The sequence below is a fragment of the Myxocyprinus asiaticus genome, chromosome 22 (genome assembly GCF_019703515.2).
Source record: "Myxocyprinus asiaticus isolate MX2 ecotype Aquarium Trade chromosome 22, UBuf_Myxa_2, whole genome shotgun sequence".
Classification (NCBI taxonomy): domain Eukaryota; kingdom Metazoa; phylum Chordata; class Actinopteri; order Cypriniformes; family Catostomidae; genus Myxocyprinus; species Myxocyprinus asiaticus.
Genome location: NC_059365.1, coordinates 47,545,249 through 47,567,071, shown reverse-complemented (window position 1 = coordinate 47,567,071; position 21,823 = coordinate 47,545,249). Strand labels below are relative to the sequence as shown.

Here is a 21,823-nt window from a genome sequence, read left to right as displayed (position 1 = left end):
TAAGGGAAGGTTTGGGTTAGGTTTACCGTGTAAGGGTTGGTGTACTGTGTCTGTGGCGCTGTAAATAAACAAAATAAACATTCTGCAGTGATGCCAGTATACTGTGTTAGTATTTAATTTGGGGTGTAAATTAATTAGGGGGTGTAAAACTCCCACTATTTGCACTCAGTGCAAAGAAGATGCTTTTGGTTGATATTTACAGTTAGTGTAAATAGCATATATTAATATTGGCACTTAGAGCAAATATAGTCTCTGCCTGTTTTATATGTCCAATGACTATAGCTATAGACAGAAACATGTCTTTTTTTTTTTTTTTTTTTTTTAAACTCTTAAAATATTGAACAAATGACTTAGTATTGAAGAAGTTCACATGCATACTGCACACTTGATCTCTTGTTTTTTCTCCACTATCCACTTCAACTCATCCAGCGTTTGCAAGTGTTTAAAAAGCATCTCAGAATGAAGCATCTCATGAAACTGATTAAGAGAATGAACAGAATGTGCAGAGCTGCAATCTACACAATGTTATTTAAAATATGTGGTAACATAGTTTGCTAACACTTTAAGGTGGTATTTGTTAACATTAGTAAATGTATTAAGTATCTTGAACTAACAATGAACAATATTGTTTTACAGCATTTATTATTCAATGTTAATTTATAAATTTACATTTGTTCATTGTTATTTCATGGTAGTTCATAATGTATTAGCTAATGTCAACATACGACTTCTGAAATGTACAATTATGTTGAAATTAACATGAACAAAATGTGCTTTAAAAGTATTGTTTATTGTTAGTTCATGTTAATTAATATTATAAAAACAGCCTTGTTGTACAGTGTTACCCATGGCTTTAACTTGCTTAATATTATTTTGGTCACTACATACTGTAATTCCCATACTACCTTTTTTTTTTCTCCATTTCATAGTTTTGATGACTTTTCTATTATTTAAAGTGTGTATAATAATAATAATAATAATAATAATAATAATAAAGAATGAGTAATAGATTATAAATAATTATTGAGAACTACTTTAAAGAAAAGTCCTTTGACATAATCAGTGTTGGGGAGTAACGGAATACATGTAACGGGATTACGTATTTAAAATGCAAAATATAAGTAACTGTATTCCACTACAGTTACAATTTAAATCATTGATAATTAGAATAGTTACATTCAAAAAAGTATTTTGATTACTGAAGAGATTACATTGCATTTTATTGTCATTTGTTTCATTTAATATTTAATCCTTTCAGATGGAAAACATTTATACATATAAATGATGTGATCCAAAGTGCATTTGAACAGCGGTGAAACACTTTCTTATGATGTGTTACATTCATACGAGCAGACAGAGAAGTAAGTTTGAAGTAAGTTTGGAGCAGAAGAAATAGAAATAAACCTTGTGTAAATTGTCAGCTTTACGCTAAGCTAAAATGCTATTTCTAGCCATTTTTTTATCAAGAACATTCACGATAATTCATAATTTCTTTTTTTCTAGTAAGACCTTTGATATTAGGGCAAACATCTTATTCTTGATAATAATTTTTGTATTGTTTTCCTGTAAAAATATCTAAAAATCCTTAAAACAAGATCAAATATATTTATCTTGTTTTAGAAACAACGCTGCAAATGATATTTAGGTTTTTCAGAGAAGGTACTTTTATTGTGTATTTTGTCTTACTGTACTGGCAGAGTTTTTATAGTCAAAACAAGTGAAAAAAATCTACCAGTGCTGAAGAAGTAATCCAAAGTATTTAGAATACGTTACTGACCTTGAGTAATCTAACGGAATACGTTACAAATGACATTTTACAGCATGTATTCTGTAATCTGTAGTGGAATACATTTAAAAAGTAACCCTCCCAACCCTGGACATAATTTGTATCGGTGTTGTCCAGTGTATTGAACTCTGTTTCTGTGTATCACACTGCAAGGTGGCCTCAAGATGACTTAAAATTATTTAATATAATCTAATAAACTATATAATAATATATTTTTCAATAATAAATCTTAAATGCTAAAAAATTAAATAAAATAGAACATATAATATATATAAAAATATAGAACATGTAAACTGACATCAATTCTGTTTTTATTAAAGAACATGCAGTTCTAGAAACTTCTGAAACCACAAAATTAATTAAGATGAATTATTTTATCTATTGACATTCTTTCTTATGATAAAGTTGTAGTGAAAAGCAAATCCAGTAACACTAGTGGAATGGAGAAATATAAAAAATAAACTTTATGTGCCAACACATTTCAGGACAAAGGCTAACATATAAAGTTGTAATAAAGTTGGAAAACAAGCAGCTTTGTTATCATTACAGCAGAGGCACCAAAGGAAATATCTTGGTCTACTGTATATGTGTGGGCCTTTGAATATTGTCTTGGACAATATAGGACCTTGGAGTCAAAAAGGTTGAGAACCTTACAGCACCTTAAATACAGTATATGTATGTGATGGTGTCTGAGTGTGCACAGGTTTTCCAGAGCTAGTCCAGAAGTCTGGGAACAATGGCCGACTGGAGTTTGAAGGGAAGCTCTTGGAAAGTGCTCAGGAACACTCCACTGTTGTGGGCAAAGCGTGGCTGATGGTTCTCCTCATCTTCTGGATCCTTATTCTAGGCACAGAGGCAGAGAAAGCATGGAGCGACGAGCATTCGGGCTTCAGCTGTGACACCAAACAGCCCGGCTGCCAAAACATCTGCTGCGACAAGACTTTCCCCATATTTCACATCCATTCTGGGTGTTGCAGATCATCTTTGTGTTGACTCCCACACTAATATACCTGGGTCATGTTCTGCATCTGGTGCACATGGAGGAAAAACACAAACAAAAAGAGAAGGAACTCACCCAACAGGGCAACAAACAGCCCCTCGTTGAGGACTCCAGGTCAAGGAAGTTTCCTGTACGTAATGAACAAGGCCATGTGTGCCTCCAGGGAGATATTCTGCGCACATACATCTTTAACATCATCTTCAAAACCTTGTTTTAGGTAGCTTTCATTGTAGCGCAATATTTTTTGTATGGCTTTGATCTGAAACCGCTCTAAACGTGTGACCAACGCCCTGCCCCAACACCATCAACTGCTACATCTCCAGTCCGACAGAGAAGACTATCTTCATTATCTTCATACTTGTGGTGGCCTGTGTGTCTCTCATTCTTAATCTGTTGGAAATGTATCATCTGGGTTGGTTTCACAAAGTGCTGTTAGGACCTGAGTTACAGGAAGACGGTGATGTCTACTGGAATTCCCTCCAAAGCCCCTAGTGAGACCGTGCTACCATTTATCCCCAACTGTAACTATTTTCATGGGCATCAGCAGCATTGCCAACATCCCCCAGGATACAGTCTCTCCACCGCGGCTATAAAAGACTTGTTTCTTCCATATAACAGCAAGACAGCTTACAAGCAGAACAAGGATAACTTTGCAGTGGAGAGGAATGTCAAACCACTGGTTCACTGTCAGATCACCAGCTTAAGCCAAACCCGACTGCAAAACACAGCAACAAAACCAGAACAGATGATCTGAAAATCTGATATAGTTTTCAGATGGACATGAATAAAGAATACAAACTGAGAATATAATTTAATTGTGAATATTTTTGGGGTCAGCAATCCCAAACTCCTCTTGGCATTCATTCATATAATGGAATGATGCAGATCTGCACTATTGGAAGGTAAAGTCAAGTGCACACCTTGTGCATATTTAAAGACATTTAAAGAAAAATGTTCTTGTTTTCTGTCTTGTTGGTGCACACTTTGTTAAACTAATCACAGACTTGATCAACTGAAAGATCATTCTCCTCAACCAGCATATGAACCCAAAATTTGTTCTCACAAAAACCTAAGCACATAGCAATAAGAGAGTTGATACTAGACCACATGACAACGTCATTATTTAGCTCCAGCTTCCAAATGCCACACGTCCTCATCTGGACTCCTTCGCACACTCGTGCTGCTCATCGGGACAATACACACACCTGCCGACTGGTCAACCAGATTTCAATCAAGTTCAAGATTTATCGTAGCATATATTTGCAGCATGTCTCCCAAGTGTGCACACAGAAGAACATCAGCAATGGGCACATAATGTGAGCTGGCTACAATCCAGATCTTTTTGATGCAGACTACTTTCAAACATTAAACATCAACAGGCAATGAGCTTCTGTCTCGCAGTGAGTATTTAGTTTAAATTCATTTAAATATCTGTATTTTTTTTTTTTTTTACTTTTTGGGATACCGACTAAATACCATTTATTATTTGAATCTTTGAACAACCCAAAATGCTGTTAAAGATTTTGATTAGTATATACAATATATTCAATAAGAATAAAAGTTGCTGCTATAAAACTGCTATAACTAAACCAGGGAATGACAATGCTTATTATCAAAAATGAAAGCTCTAACATTTGATTTGCAATTACATTATGTAATGGATTTTTCAAGTACATTAGGAAATGTTTCTAATGTAATGTTTCTAATGTTTCTCAAATGAAACTAACTGAGATTAAAAATCTTGATGTGCAAAAATAAAATGTTCATGGGCATGTTATACTAAATTAGCCAAATGTTTAGGTGCTGTTTAGACATGTTAGTAATTATATGCTAATACTAGTCAAGTCTAAAGTCACAAATCCGAGTCACCAAACATTACATCCTTCATGACTTCTCTTTTAATATTATACTGACAGTCCATACACTATAAAAAATTGCTGTAGTTCTTACAGCAATATTCTACTGAATCTTACTGTTTTAACATTTTACAAGTTGCAACAATAGTTTGCAAGGCATTATGGGTCAAACGAAGTATTACAGTAGTTAACAGTACATTTCCATGTCAACTGTACATGAATTTACAAGTAGAAGGTGTTGTGGCTGTAATTTGTGCATTTTACAATAATATAATGTGATGCTGGCATTATGGGATTGCGCGGGCTGCATTCAAATTTGAAATAATTTGTGGACTGGAGCAGCGTGAAAACGGCTGAAGATTAAGGGCATTATTCAGAATTTTTGTTAAGTTCACCTGAATTTGTCCATAAATATTATTTTTAAACACGCTAAAATGCTTATTTCATTGAATGCTATATGGAAGAAATAAGCAATCCATATTTCAAACAGAAACAGTTCATAACATTGCATAATGTTCAATTTAATTAATTTTAAAGATTCATAGTTCGCAACAACGTGATATCACGATATTTAGCTGGATGTAAAAGTCATCCGCTTCCAATGTTTTCCAATATGTTACATTATGTTGGGTTATTGGAGGATTGTGTCATTAACTTTAAGGCTCTGGTTTCAGGTGCAAAGCAGTGGATAGCGCGAAGGGGAGGGATGCCATTTCCCTTGAAATGCAGGTGAGACTAACCTCAATGAACATTGTGCATGTGCAGTCAGCTTTTATCTGACGATAAACATCAGTGAATACCATGTTAAGTTGTTAACATGGATGGATGCTGAAATTTTCTAATTTAATTTGTCTTTTTTATTTATTTAAACCATTTGCTGAAGAGAGAGCATAACTGAGAGAACTTGCTGTGTGATGGGCACGACATTTCGGCATAAGTGGTGGTGAGACCAGAGTTTTTATAGTCAAAACAAGTGAAAAAATCTACCAGTGCTGAAGAAGTAATCCAAAGTATTTAGAATACGTTACTGACCTCAAGTAATCTAACGGAATACGTTACAAATGACATTTTACAGCATGTATTCTGTAATCTGTAGTGGAATACATTTCAAAAGTAACCCTCCCAACCCTGGTATTTAGGTACAAATGACTCGAGGAAATAATGCTTTGCACAGTATGTGCCTATAAAGCAAACCCTTTCTGCACTTTTTGAATCAGATGCTTTCAAAAAGCAATACGAAATGTCACATTCTCACTTCCCGACTAAGGATGTGTTTGAGGATATTTGGGATGGACAGAATATTGCATATAGTGCATTATTTAAAACAGACAAATCATTATTAGCCTTGATTCTCTATCATGATGCATTTGAGGTTGTAAATCCATTAGGATCAGGCTGTAAGAAACACAAGATTTTGGCAGTATATCTGATACTTGGTGACATTTTGACATACAACAGGTCAAACACTGATCAGATGCAGCTTGTTCTTCTCTACAGGGAACAAGATTTTAAGTACTTTAATCAATGGATTGAGAACCATTTCCTGACCAAAGACCTAAAAGACCTAGAAGCGAGTGGCATTGCACTAAAGGATGGCAAAGTCATTAAAGGGGCTCTGTGCAATAGCTGGAGACAATCTGGGGTTGAGTACTCTTTTTGTAGATTTTGTGACATAGACAGACAAACATTTGAGTCTAGTCCATTGGCAGCTGGTCAGAGCTGTCTTATCAGCAGCACGTTTAAGACCTAAGAAGCAACACAGATTCAGTGTGTGGAATCAAATTTGACTGTTTTCAATCAGCTGCTTTACTTTACTGTCTGCCAGCCTTGTCTTCCACCATGTCGAGAGCATTGTTTCCTTCGACTTAGCATTATGCATCAACCACATGGTAAACAAGGAGAAGCATTTCACATTTGTAGAACTAAACAGAAGCATTAGTCAGTTTACTTACCTTGGAAATGAAGCAGATGACAAACCTCCTGAGTTCAATCCAAAAAGTGAGAAGTTAGGTGGACATGCTGTCTAAACTTGGTGCCTGTTATGAGTTATCCCTTTGCCGATTGGAGACAGGATAAAAATCCATCAGAAAGTAGTGTATGGAAGTTGATTTTGCTTCTGAGAGAAATAGTTGGTTATGTGTGTTCACCAGCTATTACTGATGATCAGGTTGCCTATTTATGATTAACATTTTTTATTGATTCATATATTAAACAAATAAAAGCAAAACATATACAAACAGAATCAATACTTAACCCCCCCCCCCCCCAAATAAAGAATAAAAAATAAAAATAAATAAATAAAATATGATAATCACACACGTAACAACTACACCTCTCTCTCCACTGTTCCTCCCCGAGAGCCCTCCAAAAATGCCAGATATTTGCCCCACTTTCCCACAAACAATCCAAATTTCCCAATCTTCTAGATAACCCTTCTTCAAAAGCTGCCACCCTCCCCATCTCTGTCCGACTTCCAACCCCTTAAAATAACTTGTCTGCCTATCATAATACTATTCAGAATCCAATTTTTTATATATTTTTCCCCAAAATTTATGACCGCACCTTCAACCAAAAATCTTGAATCTTAACACCCCCCCCAAAAGACATGAGCTGTGTCTCCAACTTCTGATTGGCATCGCCAGCAGGTGGGTGTGTCTTTAAGACCAAGCTTATATAATCTAGAGGGGGTCCAATAAAATCTATGTAAAATCTTAAACTGCATAAGGTAAACCATTGCATCTCTGGATGCAGACTTGACATTGTATAGAATCCTAGTCCACATTCCTTCCTCCAATACCAAATTCAAATCTTTCTCCCATAATCTCTTGATAGAAGTTAAAGCTCTGTCTCCCAAACTCTGAATTAGCAGTGAGTAATACACTGATGCCTCATGACCTTTTCCAAAAGCAGTAATCACCTCTCCCAAAGTATTTGCCACTTTAGGTGGGTGTGTGCTACTACTAAAAACAATACAGAGCAGGTGTATTTTTCACCCCTGGAAAATCATCCTCCTTTCTTATCACGGCTGCTAATGGTTCCAGGTCAAGACAGAACAATAATGGGGAAAGAGGGCAACCCTGCCGGGTGCCCCTATCCAGAGTAAAATAATCTGAAATTAATCAATTTGTTTGTACCGCCACTATCGGGTGTCTATAAAGTAACTTAATACAACCAATAAATGTACTCCCGAACCCGTACATTTCCAAAATCTTAAAAAGATAATCCCATTCTACCATATCAAACGCCTTTTCGGTATCAAGTGAGATGGCAGCGATTGGAGATTGATCATTCACTACTGACCACATGATATTGATGAGGCGCCTGATGTTATCAGAAGAGCTGTGGCCCTGAATAAACCCCACCTGATCTATATGTATAAGAGATGTCATAACTTCACTTAATCGATTAGCCAAAATTTTTGACAGTATTTTTACATCTAGTTGGATCAGGGAAATTGGACGGTAACTTTTACACTCCCTTGGATCTTTGTCCTTTTTAAGAATCAAACTGATCCGGGCTTGTGTCATGGTTGGAGGAAGCTTTCCATTCTTTAATGATTCAGTATAAACTTCTAACAAAAGTGGAGCCAGTTCTGTAGCATAGGATCTAAAAAAGTCTGCGGCAAAACCATCTGGCCCCGGAGCCTTGCTAGTAGGTAGGGACTTAATTACCTCGTAAAGCTCCTCCAAGGTTATCTCAGAATCAAGAGAGTTTTTTTGCTCAATCGTCAGTTTAGGAAGATCTAATGGTTCCACAAAGTTTCTAATATCTTCATCAGTAGACGAAGATGTGGAACTATGAAGATCAATGTAGAACTCTTTAAAGGCATTATAAATATCAATGGCTGAGGTAAATATTTCACCACCAGCAGATTTCACTGAGGGAATGGTAGAAAAAGACTCTCTCTGCTTTATATATCTAGCCAAAAGCTTCCCTGCTTTGTCACCCGACTCAAAGTATGACTGTCTTGCCCTGAATAACCAAAACTCCACTATCCGCGACAAAATAGTATTAAATCTATATTTCAATTGGGTCAATTCTCTGAGGCCATCAGCTGACATACGGCGCTTCAGCTCTGCCTCTGCACTTTTAATATTTCCTTCCAACTCCACGAGTTCTCGTGCTTTGGATTTTTTGACGAATGAGGCATACTGTATGATCCGGCCCCTAAGAACTGCTTTAAGTGCCTCCCAAGCCACGCCCACAGAGGATACTGAGGACCAGTTGGTCTCCATATAAACATTGATTTCAGTCTTTAACTTTTGTTGGAAATCAGGATTTTGCAAAAGGGATACATTAAAGCGCCAACTATATGATTTCTTTTTCTCCATATGTGGCAACACCTCTAAACTCACCAGGGTGTGATCTGAGACTAAGATGTTTCCAACTGAGCAATCCACAACAGATGAAATGAGGGACTTATATATAATCTATTCTAGAATAAACCTTATAGACTGATGAAAAAAATGTATAGTCTCTACCAGATGGGTTCAAATGTCTCCAAATACCTGTAAGACCAAGAAGATCCTGTGAAATGTCAATGTTGCTCTAGGGGGCTTACACACTTTTCTCTTCACTATGATCAAGGACAGAATCCATCAATAGATGAAAGTCTCCTCCCAATATTATATCATGAGAGGTGCCAGCGGCTTGCAACATCCCTTCAAGATCTATAAAAAAGCCCTGATCATCAGTGTTAGGTGCATAAATATTAGCCAAAATCAGCCTTTGCCCCTGAATTTCTGCTAAAACAATAATGACTCTTCCTAATTTATCTTTAATCTGTTTGAGAAATTTGAATTGTAGATGCTTATTTATCAATGTAATGACTCTCCTGCTCTTACTTGAGCCAGCACTAAAGAAAACATGTCCACCCCATATCTTCCCAAATTTTTCAGCTTCCTGCGGGGAAAGATGTGTTTATTGAAGAAACACTGTATCATATTTCTTACGTTTAAGAAAAATAATAACCTTCCTTCTTTTTATGGGGTGCCTCAACCCATTCACATTCCACGTGGAGGGAGACAATCCACTCATATTAACATTTGACATTTTGACATATTAGAAATAATAGATTGTGTGTCAAAAATAAAATTATAAAGACCACATTCCAACATTAGTGCCACAGTCAAACCCCGAACTTCCCCCAGAACGAAACAAACAGAAAAAAGAAAAACGTGCACATTAACCCCGTGCACAAAAGCGCCAACCAGCGTCCATCCCTCTAAACTCAAAAAGTCCATGTACGCCTACGAGAGACCCCGCAACAACTTTGCTGTCAGATTGCTCAAATCCAGTGCTTCCATACAAATTTTGTGAGACAGAATTACATAACAGAAAATAATCTATAAAACAAACTCCAGCCGATAGGCAGATTAAACACAAAGAATGTATAGTTCCCTATCTGTCACTCACTCAATGTTGTGTCGATGTAGTGACACTAGTGGTTGCCCTTGGGAGCCCCAAACACCTCTGATCTTTGAGAAAAGGCCAATGGGAATTGGCGAGTGGAATTTGCATGCCACTCCCCCGGACATACGGGTATAAAAGGAGCTGGCTCGCAACCACTCATTCAGATTTTTACTTCGGAGCCAAGCGGTTGTGTATCAGCGAGCTGAATTCCTCTGCCGGTCCATTCACCTCTGCATGCTGTTGTGTTTACGGCACATTACAGCGGTTTCTCCCCATCGTGCACCAATTGAGTGCAGGGAATGCCCCTGGGAACTTCGACAGCCTAAAAGAGTATATATTCTTGCAAATAAAAGAGTATATTTTCTCTAAAAGAGTGGCACTGACGGAGAACATCTTTTTAAAGATGCCTTTCCTTTGGTGTATATTTCCTGGTTGCGGTTGTTACCTCCCTGCCTCTGACAGTCACGATCGCTGCCTCGCGTGTCTGGGCTCAGACATTCTGAGACAGTGTTCGTGGATGGCTCATGCTCTCACTTTGAGAGTTTGACCATGGCAACGTTGCACGGCTTTCCTTCTTAAAGGGAAAAGCCACTCCAGCCACTCCCCGCCCCGGTTCTTCTACCTACGGGTATGAGGCCACGTCGGTTAGTGCTTGGGGCGATTTGGGGACACCAGTGGGAGCCGTTCTGCCGGGTAACCACCCATGGACCTCCCATTCCCCAGTACACTCATTTGCCCTAGTCGAATTCTGGGATGAGACCAGCAGCCTGCCTCAGGGAGAGTTTGCGGTCTCATTCGGGGCTCGCGAAGAGGATGAGCTCGCGATCACAGCATTGGAGACTGGGCTGGTCCAGTCTGTCGCCAAGGACTCAGCTGGGCTCCCACCTTTGGGTGCGGATGCAGAGCTGGCGGCCATGCTTTCCCGGGTGGCTGCAAGCATTGGGCTGGAGTGGAACCCTCCGCCCTGCCCTGAACCCTCGCGGCTAGACGATTGGTTCCTGGGCTCGGAGCGGTGCTCACGGCCATGCCCCGCCCCCTTTCTTCCCGGAGGTGCATGAGGAGCTCACGAATTCATGGTAGGCACCTTTCACTGCCCGGACCCGATCTCTGAGCTCCTTCGCTCTCACTACCCTCGATGGTGGGGCTGCCAGGGGGTACTCGGCGATTCCCCAGGTGGATAAGGCAGTTGCGGTGCACCTGTGCCCACAAAGCGCCGCCACCTGGCAGAACCGTCCGAGACTCCTGTCCAGGGCCTGTAGGTTTACGTCGTCACTGGCAACTAAGGCTTATAGCACCGCTGGACAGGCCGCCTTCGCCCTGCACACCATGGCTCTCCTGCAGGTGCATCAAACCAATGCATTGAGAGAACTACACAAGGCTAGTTCTGACCCTGGATTAATGCAGGAGCTGCGCTCGGCATCTGATCTCACTCTTCGGGCAACAAAGGTCACGGCGCGGACTTTGGGCAGGTGATGTCCACCTTAGTGGTCCAGGAGCGTCACCTATGGCTCAACTTGGTCGAGATGATGGAGGCTGACAAGGAACGGTTCCTTGACACCCCATCTCCCAGGTTGGCCTATTCGGCAACACTGTTGAGGACTTTGCGCAGCAGTTCTCGGCAGTTAAGAAGCAGACGGAGGCCATCCAGCATATCCTGCCCTGGCGTGGATCAAGATCCCGCACCCTGTCTGCTCGTCGCCAGGGGCTCCGGCATAGAGTTCCCCGCTGGAAGCAGATGCCCCCCGTCTCACGGGCCCACCACCAAGAACCCCAGGAAGGCTTCTAAGCACCCCTGAGATGGGCGACCCAGGGACGTGGAGACCCGCTACAGGCCTGGAGGTGGTAAGTAGACCACTCCATCCCCCGGTGGAGACAGGGAGGAGAAACTTTTGTTGCCTTTTCTTTTGATTTTTCTGCATGCCCAAGGGGCTGCGGTACCCAAATTTTCCGAAAAAGAGCAGTTTCCTTATTCCCTGGGTCACACACCCGGTGTTTACGGCCGTCGTTATCACGATTGCCGGACACCACACATTTACCGCAGGCATGACGCTGCAGAGGCATGCCCCCTGCCCCTGCGTGCCCAGCTGCGGCACAAACATACCCACGCCCAGGCAGTTGTGATGGATTACGAGGACAGTTCCATCCTCTCCCGTCGCTGACTGGTCCTATGGTGGGTACCCGGAGGTGGGTAAGTGCTTCGTTGTCCCCAGACTCACTGGTCACCGTGTTTGTAGAGCTCCATCCCCTCTGGGTAGGACTTACCACAGGGACTTCTCCACATGTGACACTGCTGACAAGGCTCGGTAAGACCATGTGATGTATTTCATCACTCTCTCCCATATTTGTAGAGAAATGTCAACATTAGGGGAGGACATATGAGATGCTGTGTTGGCAGTACTACCTGTCTTGCCAGAGGAGAAACTACTGTCTCTACTGAAGAGGTTGGTGAGCATAGGAGTTGAGTCCAAATCTGACCTGCAATTTATTAAAGAGGAGGTTCTCCCCAATCACATAACACCTATACAGTGTCGCCGACTCCTCAATTCATGGAATGTAGAAGGTATGCCATGGTCTATCTACTAATCACTACTGTCTAGAATGCACTTGACACTGAAAGTTTTAAAGGAATAATTCACCCAAAAATTATAATTCTCTCATCATGTACTCACCCTTATTCTGTCAAATTCAAATGACTTTCTTTTTACTGTGGAACTCTATGAAGATATTTTGATGAAGATATGAGGTGTTTTTGTCCATACAATGCACATCAATGGTGTCCAACAGTTCCAAGCTCCAAAAAGCACATAAAGGCAGCATAAAATTTATCCATACGACTTTAAAGATGCAACATGTAAAAATTTTCATATAATACTTGCTTTTTTTTTGCCAATGTGTGAACGGCTTGTAACGCAACTTAAAAAAATTTGCCCTTCTCGGACTTCCTAGGTTGCCTATTAAAGCCTGTAGACTGATTTTCATGCGAAGGGAGTGGGTCGGTTTTGCTGGGAAAATCCAAAGGATGTGACATTTATGCATGCTTCTGAGAGCCTTGCCTCAGTAATAGCTTCTCTTCCACATCAACAGACAGTCTGCAACACTAGGTAACATTATATTAGAGATGGAATCCAGCACAACACGTCCGGCTCCCAGCACAACACCGACTCCTACACAAACTCCGAGTAAGCCAAAAAAACATTTATCTACTGATTCCCATCTGGCTAAGTGGAAATGTGAACGTGGTCGAGCGAAAACTAGAGTGAACATCGGCAGGACATTTGATTCCTGGAGGGACCTCCATTCGGTTTTGGGGGTTAAAACTGACCCTGAATTGCCGTTTTTCTTATTGGACAGGTAAGATTACATAACTGCAAAGCATGTGAAATATAGTGCCATAAGGATTGATCTGTGTAATTTTAGCTAACTTTATCTTGCCTGCACAGTAACTGTCATAAACAATGTTAATCTGTAATTATTCAGCGAGGTAAACTACAATAACATATGAAATGAATGCTAGACAATGTTCAAAATAATGCAAAAAGACCCATTCATTAGTGTAACGTAACTTGGTTATACAGAAAATATATACATTCTTAGAAAACAATAGTGCATCGATATATCAAAATGATAGTTGTGATGGAATCACATCAATACTGAAATGTGTCAACATATTTATAATGTACAGCCTATTTTATAAACAGCTACTGTCATCATCCATCAGATTTAGCTAACAGCTATTGATAAAACTGGCTAGCTAGCTAACGCCGACAGAGGCTATCATATAAATGCAGTCAATGTATCATGCAAAGAAAAGTGATTACTTCAAACTACAGTCTCACATAGCCAGACCTATATCCACACTTTGTTTTAGCCCTGTTCCAGCACTGGAGAATCAAATATAATATACAGTCTCAAAGTTTGTAGTAAAACAATCATAACTGTGTAATTTTAATTATGCATGTGTCAGCATGATGCCGGTGAATCACGTTCAGCCTCTTTGTACGTTACGTCATTATTTTGGTTGATGCTCGCTCGCTCGCGTCCCTATGGAGTGTGTGCATGAGTGCGAGCACGAGCTACACGTAGCTGGCTGCCGTTCACTTAACAGTCACAGGTGTCATTAATAACAAAGGTTTCTGAATCTTACATACTGCACCTTTAGTCATGTCTTGTGAAGCATATGTGATTAGTTTTGAGTGAGAACAGACCATAATGTAACTGCTTTTTCACTAAGAATCAAGACATCAGCAAGACATCCTGATCCCACCATCTACTTGGTGGGATCAGGAATTTGAAATTTGATTACACTTCCTCACGCTTGACACATGCACAGAGTGCTGTGCATACTTCAGAAGGCATTCATTAAACCACTCAAGCTGTGTGGATTACCTTAATGCTGACTTTATATCATTTTTAAAGCTTGAAAGTTTTGGACCCCATTGACATACATAGGAAAATATGTTTTTTTTTCTTACTTCAGACCAAAGTACTTATGTCAAAGTAACTCTGAAATCCACCAACTTACACTTTGATACCACAACAGAAGATCACCTTAGTCCAGTTCCTCCAGTGTCTCCAGCACAAACAGCTCCAGTACAACTGTGGATTTAACTGTCTGGCCTGTCAAATTTGAAGTTCCCTGGAATAGGATGTCATTCTGGTATCAAAACAGCAGTTGCACTGGGAAGATGCCATACTGCCAAAGGTCGCAGAGAAATGTTATTATAATCGTTGTTGATGAGATGAGACTGACAGAGTTAAATCCATCAAAATCACAGTGCCTGACGGTTGCCAAGAAGATTGTTAAACAGTATCCACAAAGCTTTGCTGATGTCCTTAGAGATGGCACGAGAATCGGCACTGGCTATGGATCTATTTTGACTCAACTAAAAACAAGAGAAGAACATGTTAATCGTGGCTGCTCGTTCTCAAGACGTAGAACACAGAAAAAGGCCTCAAATTTTTCCAGCAGAAGACATTGCCCAAGGACCTGCTGACCAGTATGGTTGTGTGAAATGGCAGCCTGAGTGTCCTTGTGATGAGGAGGAGGGCATGGCCAGGCCGTAATTGAGCACACCCGGCACTGAATCAGCAGGAGAGCGAGATAAGGGGTGGCCGGAGACGCAAGTTCGAGAGAGAGAGATGCATGTGTTGGGCCTCATGTATTCAGATAGAAGACAAAGGCAGGCCTAACACAGTCGTAAAAACATAACTCAAGCCCCCACCTTCTAAGTCGTAAATTTTACTGATAAAAATCGCGCCAAAATCAAACAAAGGGAGTCCAAAACAGACTACAGATCCATGAAGCCTTGCTCACTAAAGGATCGAGCTCTCAACTCCTATTGGATGAGGCACACAACAGAACGTCCCTCAAACATGACATCATCAGGAGTTGAAATAATTCTGAAATGCGTCCAGAATTCACTTCCAGCGACTTCGTTCACCGAATATAGACGTAGCTTTTGCTGCTCTCCGGTGCAACCTCGTGGCACAAGGAAGTAATGTCCGACTTGAAACTGTAGCCATACAATCTCCATCTCGCTGGACGAGTTGAGATTACTCTGTGTTCAACCAAACACTCTAACGGATCTGAAGGAGACCGCCGAGCAATTCGCATCTTCATCCGTTTGCCTACAGAAGTGAAGAGATTAAAGATTTCTCTTCCATCTTCAAGTCGACATTTCTGAGTTCTCCGCCAGCCCGCCGAGAATCAACAGCCGTACCGCCTGCTGACAATCAACAGCCGTACCGCCCACCGACAGAGCAAGGAAACGGCCTCCCGTCATCACACGAGCCTCAAGGAACCGGGTCAAAGTTAAAGAACGGAGGAAAACACATTCTACCTGTGTCCTCATGCGATACAAGTAAGAGGTTTATGTCTGGGCAGAGATAGAATATTATAGCATGTTATTCTTGTGTTTCAAGGTTTTTGCTTGTACAGTTTACGGATCGCCATGTCCGCTCATTATTAATACTCAGGGTATTAATTATCACAAATTTGTTTTGCTGTATTGTGGTTCAACCAAATTGGATTGTGCAATTTCGCCATTGCGGGTGAGACAGAAACTGAGTTCATCCATTAAAGAGTCAAATAACGCAGGACTTTTACGAGCCCCACTCGTAAAACTGCGTCTCTGAGTGATGAACACAGCTGCTTTCTCTCCCGCTATCGCGAAATCAGCTTTAGGGCTGTCACTTAATTATCATCTCTCTCTCTCTCTCTCTCTCTCTCTCTCTCTCTTACTAATCACACACACACACTGTCACACACACACACCTTATGTGTTATAGGATTATTTTGATTTCCATATCTAATCATATCACTGTTTAGTTTGTAGTTGTAAGTTGGAAGTTTATTGACTGCATTGTATTAATTATTAATTGATATTACTGCATAAATAAACTTTGTTTATATTACAAAGAGAAGTGTTTTGGTTTGTTTTGCATACGCCTGTGTCATGCTGACGGGATGTCAGTGCTCGGATTCAAACCTTCATTCATTGTTTTTTTTCCCGAAAATCGATATTCTTCAGATGCCGATTTTCCTAAGAAAACAATCTAATATTGAGACTGTTTTACTATTTGGTTATTAGTCCCTAATTCCAGGGTGGTGCCCCGTCAATGTTAATCCTTATTAATATTCTATTGATTTTTGATAATTGACAATTATCTTTGATGATTGTTGAATTTGAATGATCAATAAGCTAGTGTTAATTTTAATTAATGTTTCATCGATGTTAACAATTAACGATTATCTTTGATAATTGTTGATTTTAAAGGATTAAAAAAGCTAACATTGATTCTCATCAATGTTCTATTGATTTTAATAATTAGTAATTATCTTTGATAATTATTAATTATTGCTAATAACCAAACTTGCTCCTAAATGTAGCACACTACATTTACTGGAGCCCCATATGGGGTTTTAATGAGTTAGATAAAATTAATTAATTTAAATATTAATTAATAACTACAGAAATAATTATTAATTATTTCTGATAGTAACACTGATCTAAACAACCGGTAAAGCCCTACACACGCGCCTGCGCTGCAGGTTTTTTTTATGTTGGTTTTAGGTTGAGTTTGACATTAAAACTTTATGTTGACTGTTCAGCTGGTTCCCGCCTCCTCCTCGCCCATCCTTTATCTGTTACAGTGGTGCCGAAATCCGGGAGGGAGGAGGAATGCGCTGTCGTGGAGTCCTTGCTGCAGCCGTCTGCCTGGGGACGGAGGGGTCGCTGCCGGCCGCCGAGAGCTGGAGGAACCACGGACGTCTGCTGAGAAGGGGAGGGGCAGTTCCATCCACCAGGGGCTGGAGGACTTGCTGCCATCTGCTAGGGGAGGAGCGAGCTGGCATCCACCAGAGGACGGAGGAGCGGTTGAGGACCAGACGACAGCGTGTCCGGGAACTGGCAAGCAAGTTCTTCTCTACCTCTCTCTCTGTGTGTCTCCGCTCACCCTTTCCCACTCCCCACGCCTCCCCTCGTCTCTCAACCCAGGTTCACAGGAGGCGGGGTGGACCACCAGCTGACAGAATAGCCGGAATGGCAGCGTCATTAGTCAGAGTTAGTCAGACCGGTGGCGCCTTGGCCTGAATCAGGCAGGGGAGGAGTGTGACAAGGTGGAGGGCATGGCTGGGCCATGATGGAGCATGGCCGGCGCTGAATCAACTGATCAGCGGGACAGTGAGGTAAGGGCTGGCCAGAGATGCTGGTTCGAGAGAGAGAGACGCACGTGGCCACGCTGCATGTTTGTTTATGTTGGTTTTAGGATAAGTTTGACATTAAAACTTATGTTGAATGTTCAACCAGTTTCCGCTTCCTCCTTGCCCATCCTTTATCTGTTACAGTCCTCTTGAAGAAACTGAGGAGAGTCTCAAAGAAAAAAATAAATAAATTAAGGACCTTTATAGCACTGAGGGGCCAGCTGGGGGAGAGAGAGGACATCTCATTCAGTTGATGAAAGCAGCGTACTACCTCCAACAGAAATCCATCAATACATGTCCACCACCATCCACTGCTGAGTTGAAAAATGACTGGCCATATCTTTTCACACCCAAAGAACTGTATAACCACTTCAAATTACTTACGAACATCAGCATTCTGGAAAAACTTGTGAAGTGGTGGTGGTGGCGGCGTAGTGGACTAAAGCACTGAACTGGTAAGCAAAAGGTTGTTGGTTCAATCCCCACAGCCACCACCATTGTGTCCTTGAGCAAGGCACTTAACTCCAGGTTGCTCCAGGGGGATTGTCCCTGTAATAAGGGCACTGTAAGTTGCTTTGGATAAAAGCATCTGCCAAATGCATAAATGTAAGTCAATGGAAGAAAAGGGAAAGATGCTCCTTCAGTTTTCCAGCAAAAGCCAGCGGGGACCAATACAGATAAGATGCAGCACATACTGATGAAGTTTGTGTCAGAGTGTAGGGAATGATGAGGCTCAGGACCCAAGTGCAGATATTCAAAAACAAGGAATTTATTTATATACAAAAAATAAATTAAATAAAACTCCCACAAGGGGGAAAACAAACATGAACAACCCTGTAGGGGAAAACAAATAATCCAGGGCTGGGGCAGAGTGTAATGGGGAATCAGGACTAATCGGACAGAACAGGACTGGGACTGGAAGTAAAACCGAAATAGAATGCACAAGCAAGACCGACTGGAAACACAAGACTGACTGAATACAAAAGGCCAACTAGGTACAGAAGATGAACTGGCACTGGACAGCACACACGAGTAGACTAAAATAGGGAGAGAAATCAACAGGTTAACAAGACAGGGCAGGTGTGACTAACAAACTAATAAAGGTGTGACTAATAAACAAATAAATGGGCAAACAAGGAGGCGGTGTATGATGTAAGACAGAAAGACGTGGCAATACAGAAACAAAACAAAGCCACATGCTCTCACAAGATTACATGACAAGACACCCGAATGACATGACAAGAGAATGCGTAGCAATGGCAAACAAAGCGACGCCACGCATTCCCACACTTAAAGCCTGAGCATATATCGCAAGGCAAAGCCACGCAATGCATGCAACAGGCGACAAAAACAAGACAGGACATCTGTGCGAGAGTTCGGCCACACACAAACCCGAAACCTCAGACCGAAGTGACCGAACCTCAGCACAATGTGAAGACAGCTTCGCACGCAGCACAAAGTGAGCACAACACACATCTGCGGTCAAGAGAGACAGACACAGAACATGGAGCATGAGTGTCCGGACCCTGACACAGACTGAAACTGAACCAGACAGGGAAGTCAGGATCCAGACACCATGCTCCAGACATGAAACACACGACAGCTCGTGACACGGGCACGCAGCGCGAGGCCCACTCATGTTTGCGAGAGACAGACATAAACTACTGATGTGAGTGCATGTCACCAAGATGACATAAGCGCGATGCACCCATGTCAATAACAGACAGAACATGGAGCATGAGTGTCAGGATCCTGACACAGACCGAAACCGAACCAGACAGGAAGTCAGGATCCAGACACCATGCTCCAGACATGAAATAAGACAGACTGAAGATCGCACTGCAGGGAATTAAACCAAAACTTTGCGCTCACAAAAAGACAGACAATAAAACACAAGACAGACATGGGATGATGATGCCACGGTCCTGTCAGACAAAAACCCAGACTGACAGAGTGACAGGACCGTGACAGTTTGATGACAGTGGAGTAACCTGTTTCGGCCCATGTGTGGTCCTGCATCTTCTATCACACTTCAAAGAGAAACTTGAGGCACTCATTTTACAGGCTGATGTAAGTCATATACAGTGCATTTTTTTAATGACAATTTGTGTGTGTGTGTGTGTGGGGGGGGGGGGGGGTATTTTGATCTAATACTTTAAATAAATACATTTAAAGTTTCACAATATATTTGTGTTTTCGGTCACACTTTATATTAGGTGGCCTGAACTACTATGTACTAACATTTAATACATACAAGACTATGTATTTACTGTGTAACTACATGTTGTTCTGCAAAATTCCCACATTTATTGCTACTGAGGTTGAGGTACGGATAGGTTTAGGAGTAAGGATAGGGTTAGGGTTAGGGGTTAGAGTTAGGTTTTGGGGTTTGGTTAGGGGAACGGCCCATCACAAAAGTGATAGGTTTGCTCGGGCACAGGTTTAAATCTTTTATCTCCTCCCCAGAAATAATTATTTATATATAAAAATAATATGGGGGGGGGGGGGGGTTGGAGAGAACTATTATTTAAGATTATTAAAATATAGTTAGGGGTTTTAAGGTTAAGGTTAGGGTAATGATAGGGGCAGGTGTTATTTTTCTAAAGAAAACCAGAGAGAATATAAGACACAGTCACTTTATAAATAACAGTTTTAAATAGTAATTTAAGTAATTTCCCCAGGAAATAGAAAGGTATTCTAATATTTTTCATTCAACCCTCTCAGATTTATTCAAAAATCTTCCTTTTCATTCTTTTGTGTCTTGTAGGTTCCTGACGGGCCGTCAAAGATGGCAGCCCCTGTACGTCTGTTTTCAAGGCGTTGGAGGAGGATTCAGATTGGGGGTTCCTCAGGCATATATTGTCTTTTGAGGTGTCACCCATCATCATGTTCTGTTTATTCCCCTCCAACTTCTCGAACAAGACAGGGGCTTGCTCCATCTTCACCTGGGAAACCGTCTTACCTATGTCAACATCAGGAGAAGAAGAAATCATATAATTACATGGAACCACTACATTGTTGTAAATTGCTCTCTCAAAATGAAATGCCTTTTATTCCCTAACCTCTTGAGTCTCTACAGTTTCTTTCTGTTTAGTGGAGGGATATCGACAACCAGCAGGTTCTACATCCACTATTACTTCCACCTGTTTCTTCCTTTGGGGTCCAATATGGTAGGTACTACTACATTTTCCTGCATAGAAACATGACCTTGTTGGACGCTATTTTGTCCTAAAGTCTGTAATTTTATCTGGTCTTCTTTTCTCCCTGATTCTATGAGTTTGTGTTTTGCTACCGCTGTTGCATAAGACAATGGAGTGACTGATATTCTGGATCTGGTCAAGGGTGGAAAAGCCACTTCATCTACAATGGACTCCAAATTGCTGGTAAGTGAATCTTTCATAGTTCTTTGCAACATAGATTTCAGTGTCTCAACTGAGCTTTCTGTAAATTTGTGTTTATATCTCAGTTTACTCCACAATACAGCTTTGTTAAAAGCTTGTATGTCAAACTTTTGTGTATCGTTTAATCCTGTTGCTATCACTGCATCATAATGTTCCCTCAGGATGGACATATTCTTGTCCATCCATTGGGCTGTATTTTCTTTCACCTTTTCTAGGGTTTCAGAATAGTGTGATGAGGGCTTAATGAATGCTGTAAGTTTTGTAACTTGTCTCAACATGGCAGAAGAGTAAGATTTTTTAAGAACTGATTCTGTTAAAATCTCTAAGTTATGTATTGCTGGAAGTCATTTAAAATATCTCTTTGTCAAGGCCAGATCAATTTGGGTTCCCTTGTTGAGATTTGTTTGTTGATTATTCTTAGTCATTTTGCACTGTGCTCACCTGAAGGAGCATCCATGTCTGATAACACTTCAAAGCGATTTTGGAGAGGAAGGGACATTTCTAAGAACAAAATTTTCAGATCTATGGAAAAGTAAAACTAAAAAATTAAGCATCAAATCAAGAAGGAAAATAAAAGTATAAATACAAAAAAAAAAAAAAAAAAAAAAAAAGAAAAGAAAAAATATTTTTCCCCCCAAAAAAACTAAATTAAAGTAACCAACCTGG

The 21,823-nt window shown here is 40.7% G+C and overlaps 1 long non-coding RNA gene and 1 pseudogene across 1 annotated transcript; both read left to right on the top strand.

Annotated features, from left to right (window-relative positions):
• The first annotated feature begins 2,522 nt into the window (after positions 1–2,522).
• Positions 2,523–3,548, top strand: LOC127413431 (gap junction alpha-3 protein-like; annotated as a pseudogene).
• A 16,995-nt stretch (positions 3,549–20,543) lies between these two features.
• LOC127413442 (uncharacterized) lies at positions 20,544–21,403 on the top strand. The gene is made up of 3 exons (XR_007892592.1): positions 20,544–20,926; positions 21,034–21,139; positions 21,319–21,403. It is a non-coding gene; the product is annotated as an uncharacterized LOC127413442 (long non-coding RNA).
• The last annotated feature ends 420 nt before the right edge of the window (positions 21,404–21,823 follow it).